Source organism: Montipora foliosa, chromosome 4 (genome assembly GCF_036669935.1).
Source record: "Montipora foliosa isolate CH-2021 chromosome 4, ASM3666993v2, whole genome shotgun sequence".
In the NCBI taxonomy this organism is placed as follows: domain Eukaryota; kingdom Metazoa; phylum Cnidaria; class Anthozoa; order Scleractinia; family Acroporidae; genus Montipora; species Montipora foliosa.
In genome coordinates, this window is record NC_090872.1 from 3,595,615 (window position 1) to 3,617,320 (window position 21,706).

A 21,706-nucleotide genomic window follows, 5' to 3' on the forward strand; every position below is an offset into this window, starting at 1 on the left:
TTTTTTGGGAAACAGGAACCATATTGTTTTGGTTTTAGCCTGTTCCAGGCTCTCGGATAGTAGGGTAAGCACGGGCAGAAAGGGACCGCGAAAACTCGGAGCCTGGAACAGGCTGTGGTTTTGTGATCTTTAACACAATTTTTAAGCGGCAGGAAGAGGTCACGTGAAGAGAGAAACATTTCCTTTTGAGTCCAGAGTGTCAGGCTCCTGAGAGTGTAGAATTCGCGATTACAGAGAATTGGAGCAACCTGAGTGTTTCATGACATTGACAACGAGAAATTGTAAAGAGAATTATTATTTGGTCACGATTGAAAATAAACGCAGACATTTCGTATCCTCAAGTTTGGACTATAACGAACATGTATAAATGGAAGACAACGTTGATGAAATTACTGATTAAAGAATCATTATACCACAAATCGTGCCTAAGGAGACGACATGTCACAACTGGGGGACCCTGAGTCATATTGAAGTCACTTTGCACCCAAGGTTTCGCCGGCATTCTTTGTTGGCTCCAGTCCAATCGTAAGAATGCGAAATCCGAGCGATTGACAAGAGTGTGGTATGCACGTCCAGAAAAAGAAAGCATCGAGGTTGGCACTGAATGATAACGGAAACGTCAAAGCCTTTCGTTTACCTAAATGCTGAGCATTTTATCAAGGAATGCACATGGTATTTTGGAGCGCGGAGCAGAACTCAAGCACAATAGTAATTGAGAAGTTCTTAAGATTGAAAGGGTCATGAAATTCACTTTGATATGAGGATAGCTATGTTCATCGATATTATGAAATACATGCCACATATCGCTTTGGCTAACCATAACATGACTAAGTAATGTAATGTAATTGGGTTTCTTTGCACTTGGTGTGGGTCTCTGTCGTGCAGTGGTTTTTGGGTCATCGGCAACCATTTCATGAAAGGGTTTTTTTCACTTGCCAGTATCACGATGAGCAGAAAATATACTTAACTACTTAACAAAAAAAAAGCACAAACGACCTCACGTTCACGTATGGACAGTTAATAAGCAAAACTTACCGAAATCTGCGTCGCAAAATTGCTTCTGTGGGTGATTTCCCAGTGGCATACAAGAACAGGAAAAAGAAGAGGTTACGGCGCAAACAACGACGAGGAACAGTTGTAAGATCAACATATCTCTTGTCTCTTCTCTTGCTATATGCTATGCACAAGGTCAAATGTCTTTAAGGACTTTGAGGTCAGTCTTGACGAATATGTGATGAAGCTCCGGTAGAAGCCAGTTTTTATATCATTTTATCCTAGCAACAGATCATGGCTACCGAGACATTTCAAAGTAATTAAGCACTATGACGTCAGAGGTTTTGTTGTGTGAGATGTTTGATGGTATCAGTCATATCGATAAATATTCTGCCACCAAAACATAAACAAAGAAAACTGGTGAAGAATGCATAGGCAATCTTCAACTTTTCACCTTATAAAGAAACTAAAACATTTATTGAAGCATAGTATAAAAAACTGAAATTTTCCCACGATGTGTTGGATTGTTGCTTGTCAGGAAATGTCTTCATTACCGGAGCTGAAAAGAGGAATGTTCGTCTAGTTAGGACGAGACTAAAAGCGTTTCTGAAATTGTTTTACCATGTAAGGTTTCCGCAAATTTTTTTTTGGACAGGCTAGAAGATTCGATCATGACCAATAATGATTTTGCCCCAAAGGAAAGAAAGGTCGGCTTAAACTAAACGATAATTTATTTGGTGGTGCCCGAACGTTTTCTTAAATGGTTAATTTAATGCTGTTTGTTTGTTTATATCTCTTTTCACGAGGTGAAGACATTTTGCACAAGTTAAAAAGCTGTTCAGTGCTTTTGAAAAAATAGCCCCTTTAGTGAGCCGATGAACATTTTTCTTAGAAAAACAAAAACAAACAGACTGAGGATGACTTTCCCGTACACTAAACTGTAAAAATGTATGTTATGTTTTTTAGAGAGTAGGAGAATTTTAGCGAGGTGTGACTAGAAAATTTGATAACAGTTCGAAAATGTCTTCACGAAGCCACGATTATTGGATTTCCGGCTAATTTACTCTTACTAATCCCATTGAATTCCACTTATGTTTTTCGACGCCCTCGATCTTTTAATTTTTAAAAAGGACGCCGGGGTGAGTAATTGTTTTCATTGTCGCATTTTTATGGAGTCTTGAAGGAAACTTGATCAAATTTGATGTGTTTTACCTAAAATGAGCGATAAAATCAGTCCTCGAGTACAACACTAGTGATAGTAACCATAACAAACTTTAAGGTTAAAATAAAAATTTGACTGATTTAATTGACAGTTAAAAGCCCGAGCCGCAAAAGTGTGACGTCATTCTCCATCTTACGTTACGCTTTCTTCTGATTGTGAGGTCTTTGAACCCAATGTAATTTTAAAACGACGATGAAATAATCAACAAATAGGCTGTGTAGTTCTCGAGCATACCTAATCTAATCGCCAGCAAGAAGATAATGGACAGTGGCGAATCCAGACCTGCATGTGAAGGGGGGAGGGGTGTGGTCCACAATGGGACCATGCCAAGTGGGACGACGCCTTACGTACTCCCTGGGACAATTTTTTGGATCCGACCTTTGTCTCTCGCCACCGGTAACAGCAAAAGACATTGAATTATAGTAACTTGGTATGAAATCAACAAAGCAAATTCTCTAGATTTTTGGCTTTTCAACAGTTGATAGTTCATAGTTACCCCTCTGACAACGCTTTCTTTTTACTGCCTTTTAGATGGAGGTGTTGAACATCAGATAAAGGAGCTATTAAAAGCGTTCGGGCGTTTGGGGAATCAGTGAATACCGATGTTTGAAAAACACAAACCGCCTGTAAACGAATTTGCACGTTCATTCACGAGACGGTGAAAAAACCTGTGCCTTTTGAAAGAAACAGATAACTTATCCTAAAAGTTGTACTAAAAGTACTGATAACAGTTTGAACATGTCTTTAGGAAACAATGGTTAAATTATTTCACTTTTGGCTGATTTTTTAAAATTATTCCCTGTTTCTAATCCCATCAAATTGCTCTTTCCCCTAAATAAGAGCAGGAGACCCACCTCTCTTTGAAGGGCGATGGGTTTATTGCTTGTCGCGTTTTTATCATTTTAACTAAATATGAGCGATAAAATCGGTCAAGGAAGACAACACTAAATAGTAACCATAACAAAGATTAAATTACGTTTTTGTACGTGAGAATGTAAAAAAAAAAAGATTGAAGGAGAACCCTTGAGTAAGGCGCTTAAGCAGAAGAGTTCATCTGTTTCCAATTTTGAGTTTTTATGTCGTATCGTTGTCAAACACAGCTACTGACACAACGGCAGTAACCTTGAGCGAGTACAACAGATGTGATAAGGGAGGGGAGGCGGGAGGGTGGACAAGAAAGAGGTTACCCCAATCGATAACAGAGAAGTAAGAATTGGGCTACCTAGAAAAAAAAGGACGAACGAGAGTGTAGATGTCACAAAGTTTCCAGTGTAATAAAATTAAGACTTCTGTAGATGTATACAAGGTTAACTCCAAGTTTGAGGACTTTTATAAAGCCCCGTGCGAATGTTGTGGGTATTGTTGGCCAACAATGTTGCGTCCAGTAGAGTGAAGCGGCCCTCGCACTTAACTGCATAATTCAAGCAATTGTCTCTGATTATACCGATACCGATACCGATGCACCGATACCGGTGCAATGCTCCGCTACAAACTGAGGTATGACCGAAGACGCACAGCTGGGAGAAGACTATAACATAAAATTGCTCAAATTGTCCAGTTAACCCTTTAAGCCCCGAGGGGTTCCCCATTGACGAGTAAAATCGTCTGGCGTTAGACAGAGTAAAATCTATAAGTGCCATTTGGCACTATCGGGGCTGAAAGGGTTAAACGGGGACATAGTTTTTTCACACTGTTAGCTTAACCCTTTAAGCCCCGAGGGGTTCCCCATTGACGAGTAAAATCGTCTGGCGTTAGACAGAGTAAAATCTGTAAGTGCCATTTGGCACTATCGGGGCTGAAAGGGTTAACTGCGAGGATTGCTTCCCTCCATGCTTCCCTCCGCAGTTCAAATATATATACATCCATTTCATTCAATGGTGCGTCCGTTCACGGCGCGGCACGGGCCTAAAAGTTTGACCAGTTTTCAAACTTCGTACAACAATTCTCAACAATACGCAACAATATGCAACAGGGTGTACACAAGTTATTGGCCAACATTGTTACCTTCGTTTGCATAACGTTACAGCTACGTGTCTGATGTGCAACGTAGGTATTTGAAAACGTCGCAGCAGAAAGGCGAATTTTTGCATGCTCAGCGATTCAGTGTTATCTTCTAGGCTTTTCCTTTAAAATGAAAATCTGCTGTTAGTTACTTTGTTCGTTTTTATCCACTTCGCTTTTCAACGTTTTTATTTATTTAACGTAAGATTTAACGAGAATTCTTTTCTCTGAAAAGTAGATCGTAGAAATGTATCCGCTTACTGCTTTTTTTACAGATACCCAAATTCTGTCACGGATCAAGACATCTTAACCGGTTGAGTGCTTTTAGGACTGTCAAATAATGCGTTGCCAAGGCCTTCAGCCGGTTTGTATTAAAGATTCCTACAAAGTGCTTTCTTTCAAAAGACCTTTTTCAAGTAAACTGGATGAAAATGTATGCTATCCATTTTCTAGGAAGGTTTGGTATTTTTACGGTGCGTATTCCCTACCGGTTCAATCCAGAGCATCATTGATAAGGACTTACGAAAACAAACAAATGTCAGAAAACATCTAATGTTAAAGGTTGCACCGTGCCACAGCTGTTCTTTGTTCTTGATGACAAATACACTGTTTTCATGACCTAAGAAATGGCATAGATACAGAAAGAAGGGCAGGTATTAGCTGTTCACAGGAAGTTATTCGTCCAGTGTCATGACAAAAATAAAGGCTTCTTTTTGTTCACTGTAGTAAGCTCGTAACGCCATGTGTGTTTAGAAATCCCGGCCATAAGAGGAGGCAAAGAGATTTCTATTAGTGGTTGAAATTCGGAATCACCAAAGACAAATCCGGTCAGAGCTAAGTAGATTTGAAACCGGAACAGCTTAATGAAGATAGGCAATCAGCCTAACCTTCTTCTGTATATTATTTTACCCAGAGACAAAGCGAGACAGCGACAGCTTCTGCATGCAAGTCTGATGACTAAAGCCACTATACCACACTGCCAAAAATTATCTTGAAAATACTTTACTTCATGAATTAATCAATCAGAAAAAATGATAACCTGAGGGATGAGACAAATTAACATCCACCCATTTCTGCGATTTACTAAACAGCGCTGAAAGTTAGGCAAGCGGACAAGGTTATTTTAAGCTGTTTCTTCTCTGTGACGTCATGAAATGTAAATATTCGTGCGGCACGTGCAGCACGGTTTTAAACACGCGAAGTTTTTGAGCCAGTGACGGAAATGGTACTACCAGTTCTTTTTGGGGAGAATTTTGTTTCAAAAAACTGGTAGTGAGGCAACTCGCTCAAGCTAACAATTATTTTTTTATAGTAGCAAATTCTATTGCTTTGTAAGGGATTGTTATCGCTGTGCATAGCAAGCCAAGAGAGCTGTCAAATCGCCCGAAACATGTGTTGCTGTTCTTACCCTATGGAATACGCTTTTCCTGAGTACTGATTATTCTACGGAAGTGTTAAAAATATTACAACGCGTATATGGTCACGCAAATTCAACATCCGAAAAATGCCGAGACCGAAACAAAAATATTTCCTTAATTTTTGGTTATTGGTTGTAAATACAACGTTTGAGATAGAATGGAAATCGTTTTCTGTACCGGATGTCGCAATTTTCAATATTTCGAGAATTCTCCAAAGGTGAATCCTTCATCTTAAACCGAAGGTGTGGTGTGAAAGCACCGAGCCCATCTATTAAGACAAGAATTCGGGTGGAAATTCCTGAAAAGATACTTTCAAAATTTAGGACTTGTTCTAAATTTAGAATCTCTCCCGGAAAAGATCTTGTTGTTGTGAATTTCCACGCGACATTTTCGAAAATTCCGTTGAAATGGAAAGCGCCCTGAGGGTGCGTTTTTAAGTGCAGGAAAACCAGTCAATACTCGATGTATCCCCTCCTTGACAATCAAGAATTTGTAATATTTTGACAGATGGCCATTTGACCTGAGAGTGTGGCTCATAAAGCAAAGGAACGGGTATAACGGTTTCTGCGGACTGTGCGACTTAATAGGGAGTTTAAGCAAAGACGACGGCTACGGCTACGGTAAGGCCACAAAGCAAGAATATGATTGGTTAGCAAAGGAAAAATACCCATCCAGTTACAGTTCTAGTTCGCCTGTATTGTAGAAGGTGAACAAGACGAAATAATCGCGAAATGACTTGCGATAGTGCTAAGTTATATTTTGGACAGTAGCCCATACCTAGAAGCGACGTTTTCACAGACCACGATTTATTGACGTCATAGAGTCACCGAACGAGAACTGTCTTTGTTTCTTGCGGAAAAGGTAGCCTAAAAATAGATTGGTCCACAAAACTGCCTTGAACTTGGCTTACTATGGAAGTTGTTCGCTCCTAGTCATGGGCTCGTGCTTAAATCAAGGTTGTCCAATACTCACAAATAGACTCCATTGGTGTTATTCCAATGGTTCTTTTGGTGAAAGCGAACGTGTTTTGTATACTTGGCTTATAGAACGAGGAATCTTCGTAATGATTATTAGCGCGTTTCTACTTGGTGTAAAAGTGAACTTGTTTTGCACCAACAAAACCATTGGAATGACATCATTTTCTATTGGTAACAATCCTATCAGTGGTACTAAGGGACCACCATCGGTTTGACGAATCGTATCCGTCTGTGTGTATTGGACATGAGTGGAGGCGCTTAAATTGTCCAGATAAGTGCGACAATCACTTTCTCTTTCGTCTAAAGATCTTTCTGCTTGTAACTTTACAAAATAATGGGTGGTCCACAGGGGTAGTTCATGGACCGGCTCCATAGGGGTGGTCCACGGACCTAGGGTCCATATTTTGTATACGTCCGTCTAAGAAGACATCGTTTTGACGTCGATAGACATAACAGCAGCAACGAGAATGATACTGTAAAAGATGTAATTATTATAAGATTGTTTTGATCATTGGAAAGCCATGCCATTTTGAGAACGTTTATGCAAATATATCTTTGAAACTGAAAAAAACTGAAAACTTTATTTAAACACGTGACATTGATGAGAAAACAGTTTTCGAAGTGACTTGTACTGAATATTTACTACTTTTAGTTGTGATAAACGCCAAAAGCCTTAACTCACGCGTTTTTATCATTTTAACTAAATATGAGCGATAAAATCGGTCAAGGAAGGCAACACTAAATAGTAACCATAACAAAGATTAAATTACGTTTTTGTACGTGAGAATGTGAAAAAAAAAAAAAAACGATTGAAGGAGGACCCTTGAGTAAGGCGCTTAAGCAGAAGAGTTCATCTGTTTCCAATTTTGAGTTTTTATGTCGTATCATTGTCAAACACAGCTACTGACACAACGGCAGTAACCTTGAGCGAGTACAACAGATGTGATAAGGGAGGGGAGGCGGGAGGGTGGACAAGAAAGCGGTTACCCCAATCGATAACAGAGAAGTAAGAATTGGGCTACCTAGAAAAAAAAGGACGAACGAGAATGTATATGTTACAAAGTTTCTAGTGTAATAAAATTAAGACTTCTGTAAATGTATACAAGGTTAACTCCAAGTTTGAGGACTTTTGTAAAGCCCCGTGCGAATGTTGTGGGTATTGTTGGCCAACAATGTTGCGTCCATAGAGTGAAGCGGCCCTCGCACTTAACTGCATAATTCAAGCAATTGTCTCTGATTATACCAATATCGATACCGATGCAACGATACCGGTGCAATGCTCCGCTACCAACTGAGGTATGACCGAAGACGCACAGCTGGGAGAAGACTATAACAGAAAATTGCTCAAATTGTCCAGTTAACTGCGAGGATTGCTTCCCTCCATGCTTCCCTCCGCAGTTCAAATATATATACATCCATTTCATTCAATGGTGCGTCCGTTCACGGCGCGGCACGGACCTAAAAGTTTGACCAGTTTTCAAACTTCGTACAACAATTCTCAACAATACGCAACAATATGCAACAGGGTGTACAGAAGTTGTTGGCCAGCATCGTTACCTTCGTTTGCACGGAGCTTAACGTTACAGCTACACGTCTGACGTGCAACGTAGGTATTTGAAAACGTCGCAGCAGAAAGGCGAATTTTTGCATGCGCAGCGATTCAGTGTTATCTTCTAGGCTTTTCCTTTAAAATGAAAATCTGCTGTTAGTTACTTTGTTCGTTTTTATCCACTTCGCTTTTCAACGTTTTTATTTATTTAACGTAAGATTTAACGAGAATTCTTTTCTCTTAAAAGTAGATCGTAAAAATGTATCGGCTTACTGCTTTTTTTACAGATACCCAAATTCTGTCACGGATCAAGACATCTTAACCGGTTGAGTGCTTTTAGGACTGTCAAATAATGCGTTGCCAAGGCCTTCAGCCGGTTCAGTGTATTAAAGATTCCTACAAAGTGCTTTCTTTCAAAAGACCTTTTTCAAGTAAACTGGATGAAAATGTATGCTATCCATTTTCTAGGAAGGTTTGGTATTTTTACGGTGCGTATTCCCTACCGGTTCAATCCAGAGCATCATTGATAAGGACTTACGAAAACAAACAAATGTCAGAAAACATCTAATGTTAAAGGTTGCACCATGCCACAGCTGTTCTTTGTTCTTGATGACAAAGACACTGTTTTCATGACCTAAGAAATGGCATAGATACAGAAAGAAGGGCACGTATTAGCTGTTCACAGGAAGTTATTCGTCCAGTGTCATGACAAAAATAAAGGCTTCTTTTTGTTCACTGTAGTAAGCTCGTAACGCCATGTGTGTTTAGAAATCCCGGCCATAAGAGGAGGCAAAGAGATTTCTATTAGTGGTTGAAATTCGGAATCACCAAAGACAAATCCGGTCAGAGCTAGAATTGAAACCGGAACAGCTTAATGAAGATAGGCAAACAGCCTAACCTTCTTCTGTATATTATTTTACCCAGAGACAAAGCAAGACAACGACAGCTTCTGCATGCAAGTCTGGCTACTTAAAGCCACTCTACCACACTGCCACATAATCTTGAAAATATTTTACTTCATGAATTAATCAATCAGAAAAAATGATAACCTGAGGGATGAGACAAATTAACATCCACCCATTTCTGCGATTCACTAAACAGCGCTAAAAGTAAGGCAAGCGGACAAGGTTATTTTTAGCTGTTTCTTCTTTGTGACGTCATGAAATGTAAACATTCGTGCGGCACGTGCGGTACGGTTTTAAACACGCGATGTTTTTGAGCCAGTGATGGAAATGGTACTTCCAGTTTTTTTTGGAGAGAATTTTGTTACAAAAAACTGGTAGTGAGGCAACTCGCTCAAGCTAACAATTATTTTTTTATAGTAGCAAATTCTATTGCTTTGTAAGGGATTGTTATCGCTGTGCATAGCAAGCCAAGAGAGCTGTCAAATCGCCCGAAACATGTGTTGCTGTTCTTACCCTATGGAATACGCTTTTCCTGAGTACTGATTATTCTACGGAAGTGTTAAAAATATTGCATCGCGTATATGGTCACGGAAATTCAACATCCGAAAAATGTCGAGACCGAAACAAAAATATTTCCTTAATTTTTGGTTATTGGTTGTAAATACAACGTTTGAGATAGAATGGAAATCGTTTTCTGTACCGGATGTCGCAATTTTCAATATTTCGAGAATTCTCCAAAGGTGAGTCCTTCATCTTAATCCGAAGGTGTGGTGTGAAAGCACCGAGCCCATCTATTAAGACAAGAATTCGGGTGGAAATTCCTGAAAAGATACTTTCAAAATTTAGGACTTGTTCTAAATTTAGAATCTCTCCCGGAAAAGATCTTGTTGTTGTGAATTTCCACGCGACATTTTCGAAAATTCCGTTGAAATGGAAAGCGCCCTGAGGGTGCGTTTTTAAGTGCAGGAAACCAGTCAACACTCGATGTATCCCCTCCTTGACAATCAAGAATTTGTAATATTTTGACAGATGGCCATTTGACCCGAGAGTGTGGCTCATAAAACAAAGGAACGGACGGGTATAACGGTTTCTGCGGACTGTGCGACTTCACAGAGAGTTTAAGGAAAGACGACGGCTACGGCTACGGTAACGCCACAAAGCAAGAAAATGATTGGTTAGCAAACAAAAAATAATCGTTTTGCACGTGCAGCACGAATTTCTTGCATTTCTCTGCCGTACTCCACAAAACAACAACATCATTTTGAAATCACCAAATTTTAAGTTTTGACGACAACGTGAGCATATAACCAGGAAACAGTTATTTTCTGTTTTGACGTTAAAACCGTTCGTACCCATCCAGTTACAGTTCTAGTTCGCCTGTATTGTAGAAGATGAACAAGACGAAATAATAGCGAAATGACTTGCGATAGCGCTAAGTTATATTTTGGACAGCCGTTTTCGTAGCCGTAGCTGTCGTCTTTGCTTAAACTCCCTAATATGTGCAGTGGTAATCGCTATAGCTAGACACCAAATTGTTTTCCCCGACCAGTAGAGATGCTCTTTGTAAGATAATCAAGGCCAATCAAGAGCCAAACGGAGCTCCTTTTGAAGCCCTGGCCAAACGAGAGAGAGAGTTGATGAGAGTTGACGAGAGTTGAAACTCTCGTTTGGCCAGGAACTCTCATCGACTCTCGAGAGCTCTCATCGAATTTGAATCTGCTCAAAATTTTCACGAGAGTTGACGAGAGTTTTGTCTCGTTTGGCCGCTCTCGAGAGTTTGAACAAGAGTTTTGCCGTCAGCAGTTACTGGTTTGTGTTTTTTTTTTCCAGCGGGCTTATAGATAAATATGGCGTCGGATTCGGCGAACAAGGACAACATCAATAGGACAATCACATGACTTTTGGAGGGCATATAGTTAATTTGTGGCCCGAGTAGAATCATCTGGGCCCGAGCGAAGCAACATACATCTTCAGAAGTAAACGTTAGCTAACATTTTTAAAAATATTTTTTGAAATGTTTTTTCTAATCAAGCTTCTTTGGCCAAAGACGAAAAGTATCTACGATTTAGTTTACTAAAGGATGCTTATTCCTCATTTATGCAAAATTCACTCATTAGTTTTTTCAAAGCATTTACTTACTTAAAATAATTGAAACAGCTGTTATCATAGCTTTTCAACAGCTGAGTTTTCATAATTCGCCGTTAGACGTTTTTTAGTTTTCCCAAATTTTTTCGGTTGAATTTCTGAGTTTTTTTTGATTGACGATCCATCAGTAGTCGGAAATATTTTAATTCCAAATTTCTGCAAAATATAATGAGGCGTTTGCGAGAAATTTGGTAAAATAGCCAGCAGCTGTCGGTCTCTAATTTATTGAGCGAATGCGCATGCGCAGCCTTTTGCGACGTGTGTCACGTGCCCCATGAATTTCAACACGCTGAACTTCATGGTACGGTCGTCACTTATTTCCATCCCTCAAACTGACATTTCCCTTTTTATTCAACTTACACGACGTACAATCTACTTTAGACTTCAAATCTACTTCAACGAAACAAACATTTTAAGGTAATTCCCTTACGTACTCCAGGAAGGGTACGAAGCTTTAATCTCAAGACACGAAGATTACGCCAAACTCATTGATGATGATGATGACGCTTACGCAAAGAAGAGTGACTTGCCGATTTCCAGGAAATATTTATGAGGCTAGAAGTCGATGCTAAAATGTTTATTGAAAGTATAATTCTGCCCTTATCTACAGAATTATTGAACCCATAACCAAGAGGAATAACATGACGAGGCAAGATCTTGAGTTATTGGTTATGGGTCGGTAAACGACAACATACCGTGTTTAATGCTTACAAATGAATGCTTTACACAATACTGAGCAAAAATGATAGAATTTCCAATTTTTGGAGGAGAGTCAGGGAGGCCAGAAAAAACCTAACTGTAAAACCTCATGGAGGAAATGTAGGAAATCTGGGTCAGGCCGAGACTACTCCTCGTCCCCTGACAGGACTGTTCACAATGCTCTTCATAAGTTCAACGACTTGGACACTTTGAGAAGATCATCTGAAGATTTTTCAGCTCTTTGACTAGAACAACCATTTCAGGATCCTCCAACTCCCTGGCGTCGGACCAGATTCCTTTACTGAATATATCTGTAAAGTACTGAAAGAAGAACACACCTCACGTGAGTAAATGGATCCGCACCGCCCTCAACTGCGCGGGCTATTACAATGCACATACATAAGGAGGCCGAAGGTGGCTAAAATTACGGACACACGCGCGTAATTTGCGAGAGAGCCACGAAAGGGGAAACCAAGTTATTAACATCGCCTAAACGGCTAACGTTGCCTAAAAGGCTTACAGCCCAAATGACTTACATTGCCTAAATGGCTTACGTAGCCTAATTGGCTTACATAGCCTAAATGGCTTACATAGCCTAAATGGCTTACATAGCTTAAATGGCTTTTGCATAAGTAATTAGTAACGACAAAACGCGCAAACGTGCCATAGCAACAACAAACGATTCAGATAAACTCGAGCCGTAATGCTAAAATTCTAAACGCTGGGCAGCCAACAAAAACAGACTGCCTCCTCTTGTACAGGATCGCTTGCCCTGGGCCTTTCAACAAGAGATCTTTTATCCTTGGTAGCGGCACAACCTCTTTCACGAAGGGCTTGAAGGAACTGGAATCGGCGTGCAGAAACGGCCAGAAGAAAGCTGATGGCCATTCAGGAATGATCAGTGTCCCAGTGCCACGACAGGATTCGAGATGGCGGACGCACTTCACTATTAAGTTTGCTGATGATTCTCTTCTAGAACTTGGGATAGAGATCTAAGATCTTCGTACTTAAATTTTACTTTAGAAACAAATGCGTTTACATGGTGTAGGTCGATAACGAGACGGAGCTTCTTACCCTCCGCCACGGTTAGAGGATTGACACAATAGGAGGAGATTCGTGCTCAATAATACAGTTATTGCAAAGAAGCTCTTCAATAGCTTTGACAACAAACTCGGGGTGCTTAAAAGCAGATCTATTATTCTTGAGAAAGCAAGGAGTTGGATACTCACTAAAAGGTAGCCTATAACCCTCCCTAATCATGCTGGTCGCAAATTGCGAGGCATCTAACACAGACTCCCAAAACTCGTAATGAGACTTCAAACGACCTTTAACACTGCCATCGCTACCCTCACCCACTTTCCTTAAGCAGGCGACTGTGTACATGTCGAAAAACTCTAAAGCATGCATACTCAACTTTATGATCGCCGTCATCTAGTCAATTAGCCGTTGAGCTAGAGGAGGCCTGGGCGCTATCCCTAGACTTGCAGCTCACGCTGAGGTGGCCATATTCTCCACACTAAAAACAAAATCGATAAGAAGCCGTCAAGATATTGCCACTATCCGTTGCAGCCCTAGAGATCGTAAAATAAACCTTTCAGGCTATGACTAACTATACAAGGATTGAAAAGCTGACTTTTCGAGCGTTAGCCCTTCATCAGAGCGCTAATGTGAAAATTGAACGCTGGTGAAAATTGAACACTTTTAAACTATAAATGACAAGAAAGCAAATCAGCAGCAGAAAATAAAAGATGAACAAAGATAAAAAATTAAGTGAAGTTGTCGTTCCTAGCGTTCGACCCGAAGGAAGAACCACTACAATGCACACCCTATTTATATCAAATAGCTCGTATGCAAATACGAGTACTATCAATTCATTGGGGACATGAATTGTGCAGGAATGCACGAACAGATTCTTAACGAAACGTGCAGAAAACAAATATCTGCTAAACTGCGTACCGCAGATATTTTTATAATCAGTCTGGTTCAAATAACTTAAAAGAGATTGGTGATTTGAGTAAAGGCAAAGAAAGCGTTTTAAGGACGGTGCCCTCTATTGTTATTGCGCATACGTTCTGCGCATCTCCAGATACTTCGATTTCCTGTCGGTGATGCTTCCTAATACAGGGATATTTTTGCGCGGTTTAAAACTATCCGGAGAAAGTAGTTCTTAGTAAGTACTATTGGTATCCAAAAAGAAAATTGGGGGTAACCATGCATTTTTGAGAGATCATTAAGCTTCAATTTGAGAAAGAACGAAATACATTGCTTCGTATTTTAAAGCTTTTTACAAATATTATTCATGAGTTATCTTTGAAAAATGCGTGGTTACCCCAATTTTCTTATTGGATTTCAATAATACTTGTTAAGATCTACATTTCCTGCATGATCGCACACCGGGGCAAAAATATCGTTAATTAGTAGGCACCGTCCTTAAACAATGGAGCACATGAGGCGAAGGAATTTCAAATATGCTGCCTGGTAACACCAAGCAAGGAGTCTCACAGCTCTGGAATGACACTTATTCAATCCATTGACCACGCCCCTTCTGAAAATTAGTGCCAAACAAAGCGCCTCTTCAGTAGAAGTAATTGACAGCGTCCATACAGCTGGTGACATGCAAAATCACGCAATGAACAGCGTAAAAAACGCTACACTGACACCGATCGCTACTACAGAACAACTGTCACAAAGTAACTGGCACCTGTACGTCCAAAGTAGAAAAATCGAAGCTAAGTGTTTTTACAGGAAACGTAAGAGATTATGCGATCTTTCGTTCCGATTTGAAGTTCGCAATAGAAGCAAAGTACGCGAAGAGAGATGCAGTAACGCTCCTGCGAACCTGCTTACGAGATAAACCGCTAGTCCTGATTAAAGGAATCGTTAACGATTAGGATGCCGCGTGGGAGTATCTAGATTTCATTTATGGCGACCCGCGATTCATATCAGACACTGTAACACAGGATGCAGTCCAATTTAAAGCCTTACAGAAAGGGGAAGACGCGCTATTCTAGATCTGTGACCTGGTACAAGGCCTTGTCAAACGATGTTACAATACTCTGAAAGAAGTCGGACTTCCCAGCGATACGGACAACAGCCACATCATTGCTGTCACTCATAGAGCAGAAGATGTGCTTTAACTGACAACAGGAAGGTCTGGGCCAGAGATTTGGATAGGGAAAAAAGGCCCGCTACACTGCATGGGTTAATGAGCTGGATGACTTGTTATTCGAAAAGAGTTGGGGACAGACCACAATTGTGTATAACAGCCAGAAGTCAGGCTACTTAGCCAAGCGCTGGAGCCTCACTCAAGCACTCAAGCACTCAAGCACTCAAGCAATTCCACCCTTGTTAAAACTAAGGAATTCTACTTGAATACAGTCAGGGACAATACCAGCATAATTGATATGGACAACAACTGGAATATTCTTCTATTTAAAGAAACTGGTCCCGGATTTTGGTCAAATATCCGAAATGCTGACTACGAAATTTACAGAGATCCCGGATTTTACTTCATAACAGGAAGTACAAAGGAAGCTATACTCCCTGTCCTCTCCGCAAATATCGGCAACAGCAGCAATGGGCCTGTTTAAATGCGGCAACATGCTCTTAGACTCGGGTGCACAAATAATCTTAATCCGTCAGGAGACCACAGAAACTCTCGGATTAAAAGGAAAGGATGTGTCTGTAACAATTGCCAAAGTGGGCGGCGAAGAAGAAACGATGAAAACAAAAGAGTATAAAGTTCAGCTAACCTGCATTGATAACAACAAGCGTTTTACCGTCAAGGCCATCGGGATGCACAGTATCAGCGACGAGATCCCAACAATAAAAACGTCACACCTACGGGAGCTTCTTGGTCTGCCGAACTCAAGATTTAGGTGCGGCAAAGGACACGTTGACCTGCTAATCGGTATTAATCATGCATACATGCACGCAAGCACGGAAGTCTCCACTGGAATGGGTAGCGTTTGGAGGACAACCAGAACTGACCTCCGAAACACATAGGGACTTTAATTTAAATATAACTGAAGAGAAAATGCTGCCTTAGTAATAATGACATCTGCAAATGGTTAGACTCTCTAGTCTTCTCAGATAAGGACGATAAAACGTAAGTTCCTGTAACGGCCGAAGAAATATTTTGTCATCGGTATTTTTCTTAATTAAACGCGTCAGGTTGAGCGAGAAGATCTTCGTGCGTAGACGAGGATTGCGTGTACATATCACGCGAGCGAGCATGTACCATGTAGCATGTAAAAGTGAAAGTAAAGTGGTGCATTTATATAGCGTCTTTATCACAAACGTCTCAAAGCGGACTGGAAGCATATACAGGCGCCAATTGCAGCCGCTTCTAAGCAGTCCATGCATGTTGGTACTCATTTTACCGACCTCGGAAAGGATGGAAAGCTGAGTGAACTTCAGCGGGAAAGAAGGTCGCCAAATATTCCACTCTCGGCAGAACCGGGAATGGAACCCGGGACCTTAGGGTTGGAAGGCAGAGATCTTACCACTGCGCCAACCCCTCCGCTCTGTAGGTATGTGTGAAAAAACAGTCTGGCAAATTTCCCCACAAAGTGTTGTTCATTCACCCTGAAAAGCCACTAGGGAAGTGGTCAACTACATATTAGGTAGTATAGGTGTCTATCATAGACAAATGTTTAAAACAGTAGCCCATACCTAGAAGCGACGTTTTCACAGACCACGATTTATTGACGTCATAGAGTCACCGAACGAGAACTGTCTTTGTTTCTTGGGGAAAAGGTAGCCTAAAAATAGATTGGTCCACAAAACTGCCTTGAACTTGGCTTACTATGGAAGTTGTTCGCTCCTAGTCATGGGCTCGTGCTTAAATCAAGGTTGTCCAATACTCACAAATAGAGTCCATTGGTGTTATTCCAATGGTTCTTTTGGTGAAAGCGAACGTGTTTTGTATACTTGGCTTATAGAACGAGGAATCTTCGTAATGATTATTAGCGCGTTTCTACTTGGTGTAAAAGTGAACTTGTTTTGCACCAACAAAACCATTGGAATGACATCATTTTCTATTGGTAACAATCCTATCAGTGGTACTAAGGGACCACCATCGGTTTGACGAATCGTATCCGTTTGTGTGTATTGAACATGAGTGGAGGCGCTTAAATTGTCCAGATAAGTGCGACAATCACTTTCTCTTTCGTCTAAAGATCTTTCTGCTTGTAACTTTACAAAATAATGGGTGGTCCACAGGGGTAGTTCATGCATATGGACCGGGTCCATAGGGGTGGTCCACGGACCTAGGGTCCATATTTTGTATACGTCCGTCTAAGAAGACATCGTTTTGACGTCGATAGACATAACAGCAGCAACGAGAATGATACTGTAAAAGATGTAATTATTATAAGATTGTTTTGATCATTGGAAAGCCATGCCATTTTGAGAACGTTTATGCAAATATAGCTTTGAAACTGAAAAAAACTGAAAACTTTATTTAAACACGTGACATTGATGAGAAAACAGTTTTCGAAGTGACTTGTACTGAATATTTACTACTTTTAGTTGTGATAAACGCCAAAAGCCTTAACTCACGCGTTTTTATCATTTTAACAAAATATGAGCGATAAAATCGGTCAAAGAAGACAACACTAAATAGTAACCATAACAAAGATTAAATTACGTTTTTGTACGTGAGAATGTGAAAAAAAAAAAGATTGAAGGAGGACCCTTTAAGCAGAAGAGTTCATCTGTTTCCAATTTTGCGTTTTTTATGTCGTATCATTGTCAAACACAGCTACTGACACAACGGCAGTAAAGAGTACAACAGATGTGATAAGGGAGGGGAGGCGGGAGGGTGGACAAGAAAGAGGTTACCCCAATCGATAGCAGACGGAAGTAAGAATTGGGCTACCTAGAAGAAAAAGGACGAACGAGAGTGTATATGTCACAAACTTTCCAGTGTAATAAAATTAAGACTTCTGTAAATGTATACAAGGTTAACTCCAAGTTTGAGGACTTTTATAAAGCCCCGTGCGAATGTTGTGGGTATTGTTGGCCAACAATGTTGCGTCCATAGAGTGAAGCGGCCCTTGCACTTAACTGCATAATTCAAGCACCGGTGCAATGCTCCGCTACAAACTGAGGTATGACCGAAGACGCACAGATGGGAGAAGACTATAACAGAAAATTGCTCAAATTGTCCAGTTAACTGCGAGGATTGCTTCCCTCCATGCTTCCCTCCGCAGTTCAAATATATATACATCTATTTCATTCAATGGTGCGTCCGTTCACGGCGCGGCACGGGCCTAAAAGTTTGACCAGTTTTCAAACTTCGTACAACAATTCTCAACAATACGCAACAATATGCAACAGGGTGTACAGAAGTTGTTGGCCAACATTGATACGTTCGTTTGCACGGAGCTTAACGTTACAGCTACACGTCTGATGTGCAACGTAGGTATTTGAAAACGTCGACAGCAGGGAGGCGAATTTTTGCATGCGCAGCGATTCAGTGTTATCTTCTAGGCTTTTCCTTTAAAATGAAAATCTGCTGTTAGTTAGTTTGTTTGTTCGTTTTTATCCACTTCGCTTTTCAACGTTTTTATTTATTTAACGTAAGATTTAACGAGAATTCTTTTCTCTGAAAAGTAGATCGTAAAAATGTATCGGCTTACTGCTTTTTTTTACAGATACCCAAATTCTGTCACGGATCAAGACATCTTAACCGGTTGAGTGCTTTTAGGACTGTCAAATAATGCGTTGCCAAGGCCTTCAGCCGGTTTGTATTAAAGATTCCTACAAAGTGCTTTCTTCCAAAAGACCTTTTTCAAGTAACCTGGCTGAAAATGTATGCTATCCATTTTTTAGGAAGGTTTGGTATTTTTACGGTGCGTATTCCCTACCGGTTCAATCCAGAACATCATTGATAAGGACTTACGAAAACAAACAAATGTCAGAAAACATCTAATGTTAAAGGTTGCACCATGCCACAGCTGTTCTTTGTTCTTGATGACAAATACACTGTTTTCATGACCTAAGAAATGGCATAGATACTGAAAGAAGGGCAAGTATTAGCTGTTCACAGGAAGTTATTCGTCCAGTGTCATGACCAAAATAAAGGCTTCTTTTTGTTCACTGTAGTAAGCTCGTAACGCCATGTGTGTTTAGAAATCCCGGCCATAAGAGGAGGCAAAGAGATTTCTATTAGTGGTTGAAATTCGGAATCACCAAAGACAAATCCGGTCAGAGCTAGAATTGAAACCGGAACAGCTTAATGAAGATAGGCAAACAGCCTAACCTTCTTCTGTATATTATTTTACCCAGAGACAAAGCAAGACAACGACAGCTTCTGCATGCAAGTCTGGCTACTTAAAGCCACTCTACCACACTGCCACATAATCTTGAAAATATTTTACTTCATGAATTAATCAATCAGAAAAAATGATAACCTGAGGGATGAGACAAATTAACATCCACCCATTTCTGCGATTCACTAAACAGCGCTAAAAGTAAGGCAAGCGGACAAGGTTATTTTTAGCTGTTTCTTCTTTGTGACGTCATGAAATGTAAACATTCGTGCGGCACGTGCGGTACGGTTTTAAACACGCGATGTTTTTGAGCCAGTGATGGAAATGGTACTTCCAGTTTTTTTTGGAGAGAATTTTGTTACAAAAAACTGGTAGTGAGGCAACTCGCTCAAGCTAACAATTATTTTTTATTGTAGCAAATTCTATTGCTTTGTAAGGGATTGTTATCGCTGTGCATAGCAAGCCAAGAGAGCTGTCAAATCGCCCCGAAACATGTGTTGCTGTTCTTACCCTATGAAATACGCTTTTCCTGAGTACTGATTATTCTACGGAAGTGTTAAAAATATTACATCGCGTATATGGTCACGGAAATTCAACATCCGAAAAATGCCGAGACCGAAACAAAAATATTTCCTTAATTTTTGGTTATTGGTTGTAAATACAACGTTTGAGATAGAATGGAAATCGTTTTCTGTACCGGATGTCGCAATTTTCAATATTTCGAGAATTCTCCAAAGGTGAATCCTTCATCTTAAACCGAAGGTGTGGTGTGAAAGCACCGAGCCCATCTATTAAGACAAGAATTCGGGTGGAAATTCCTGAAAAGATACTTTCAAAATTTAGGACTTGTTCTAAATTTAGAATCTCTCCCGGAAAAGATCTTGTTGTTGTGAATTTCCACGCGACATTTTCGAAAATTCCGTTGAAATGGAAAGCGCCCTGAGGGTGCGTTTTTAAGTGCAGGAAAACCAGTCAATACTCGATGTATCCCCTCCTTGACAATCAAGAATTTGTAATATTTTGACAGATGGCCATTTGACTCGAGAGTGTGGCTCATAAAGCAAAGGAACGGGTATAACGGTTTCTGCGGACTGTGCGACTTAATAGAGAGTTTAAGCAAAGACGACGGCTACGGCTACGGTAAGGCCACAAAGCAAGAATATGATTGGTTAGCAAAGGAAAAATACCCATCCAGTTACAGTTCTAGTTCGCCTGTATTGTAGAAGGTGAACAAGACGAAATAATAGCGAAATGACTTGCGATAGTGCTAAGTTATATTTTGGACAGTAGCCCATACCTAGAAGCGACGTTTTCACAGACCACGATTTATTGACGTTATAGAGTCACCGAACGAGAACTGTCTTTGTTTCTTGCGGAAAAGGTAGCCTAAAAATAGATTGGTCCACAAAACTGCCTTGAACTTGGCTTACTATGGAAGTTGTTCGCTCCTAGTCATGGGCTCGTGCTTAAATCAAGGTTGTCCAATACTCACAAATAGACTCCATTGGTGTTATTCCAATGGTTCTTTTGGTGAAAGCGAACGTGTTTTGTATACTTGGCTTATAGAACGCGGAATCTTCGTAATGATTATTAGCGCGTTTCTACTTGGTGTAAAAGTGAACTTGTTTTGCACCAACAAAACCATTGGAATGACATCATTTTCTATTGGTAACAATCCTATCAGTGGTACTAAGGGACCACCATCGGTTTGACGAATCGTATCCGTTTGTGTGTATTGGACATGAGTGGAGGCGCTTAAATTGTCCAGATAAGTGCGACAATCACTTTCTCTTTCGTCTAAAGATCTTTCTGCTTGTAACTTTACAAAATAATGGGTGGTCCACAGGGGTAGTTCATGGACCGGCTCCATAGGGGTGGTCCACGGACCTAGGGTCCATATTTTGTATACGTCCGTCTAAGAAGACATCGTTTTGACGTCGATAGACATAACAGCAGCAACGAGAATGATACTGTAAAAGATGTAATTATTATAAGATTGTTTTGATCATTGGAAAGCCATGCCATTTTGAGAACGTTTATGCAAATATATCTTTGAAACTGAGAAAAACTGAAAACTTTATTTAAACACGTGACATTGATGAGAAAACAGTTTTCGAAGTGACTTGTACTGAATATTTACTACTTTTAGTTGTGATAAACGCCAAAAGCCTTAACTCACGCGTTTTTATCATTTTAACTAAATATGAGCGATAAAATCGGTCAAGGAAGACAACACTAAATAGTAACCATAACGAAGATTAAATTACGTTTTTGTACGTGAGAATGTGAAAAAAAAAAAAAACGATTGAAGGAGGACCCTTGCGTAAGGCGCTTAAGCAGAAGAGTTCATCTGTTTCCAATTTTGAGTTTTTATGTCGTATCATTGTCAAACACAGCTACTGACACAACGGCAGTAACCTTGAGCGAGTACAACAGATGTGATAAGGGAGGGGAGGCGGGAGGGTGGACAAGAAAGCGGTTACCCCAATCGATAACAGAGAAGTAAGAATTGGGCTACCT

The 21,706-nt window shown here is 40.3% G+C and overlaps 1 long non-coding RNA gene across 1 annotated transcript; it reads right to left on the reverse strand.

Annotated features, from left to right (window-relative positions):
• Positions 1-11,867: 11,867 nt before the first annotated feature.
• On the reverse strand, positions 11,868-15,814 carry LOC137999560 (uncharacterized). The gene is made up of 2 exons (XR_011122975.1): positions 15,662-15,814; positions 11,868-13,425 (listed from the first exon to the last, which is right to left on the reverse strand). It is a non-coding gene; the product is annotated as an uncharacterized lncRNA (long non-coding RNA).
• Between the last annotated feature and the right edge of the window lie 5,892 nt (positions 15,815-21,706).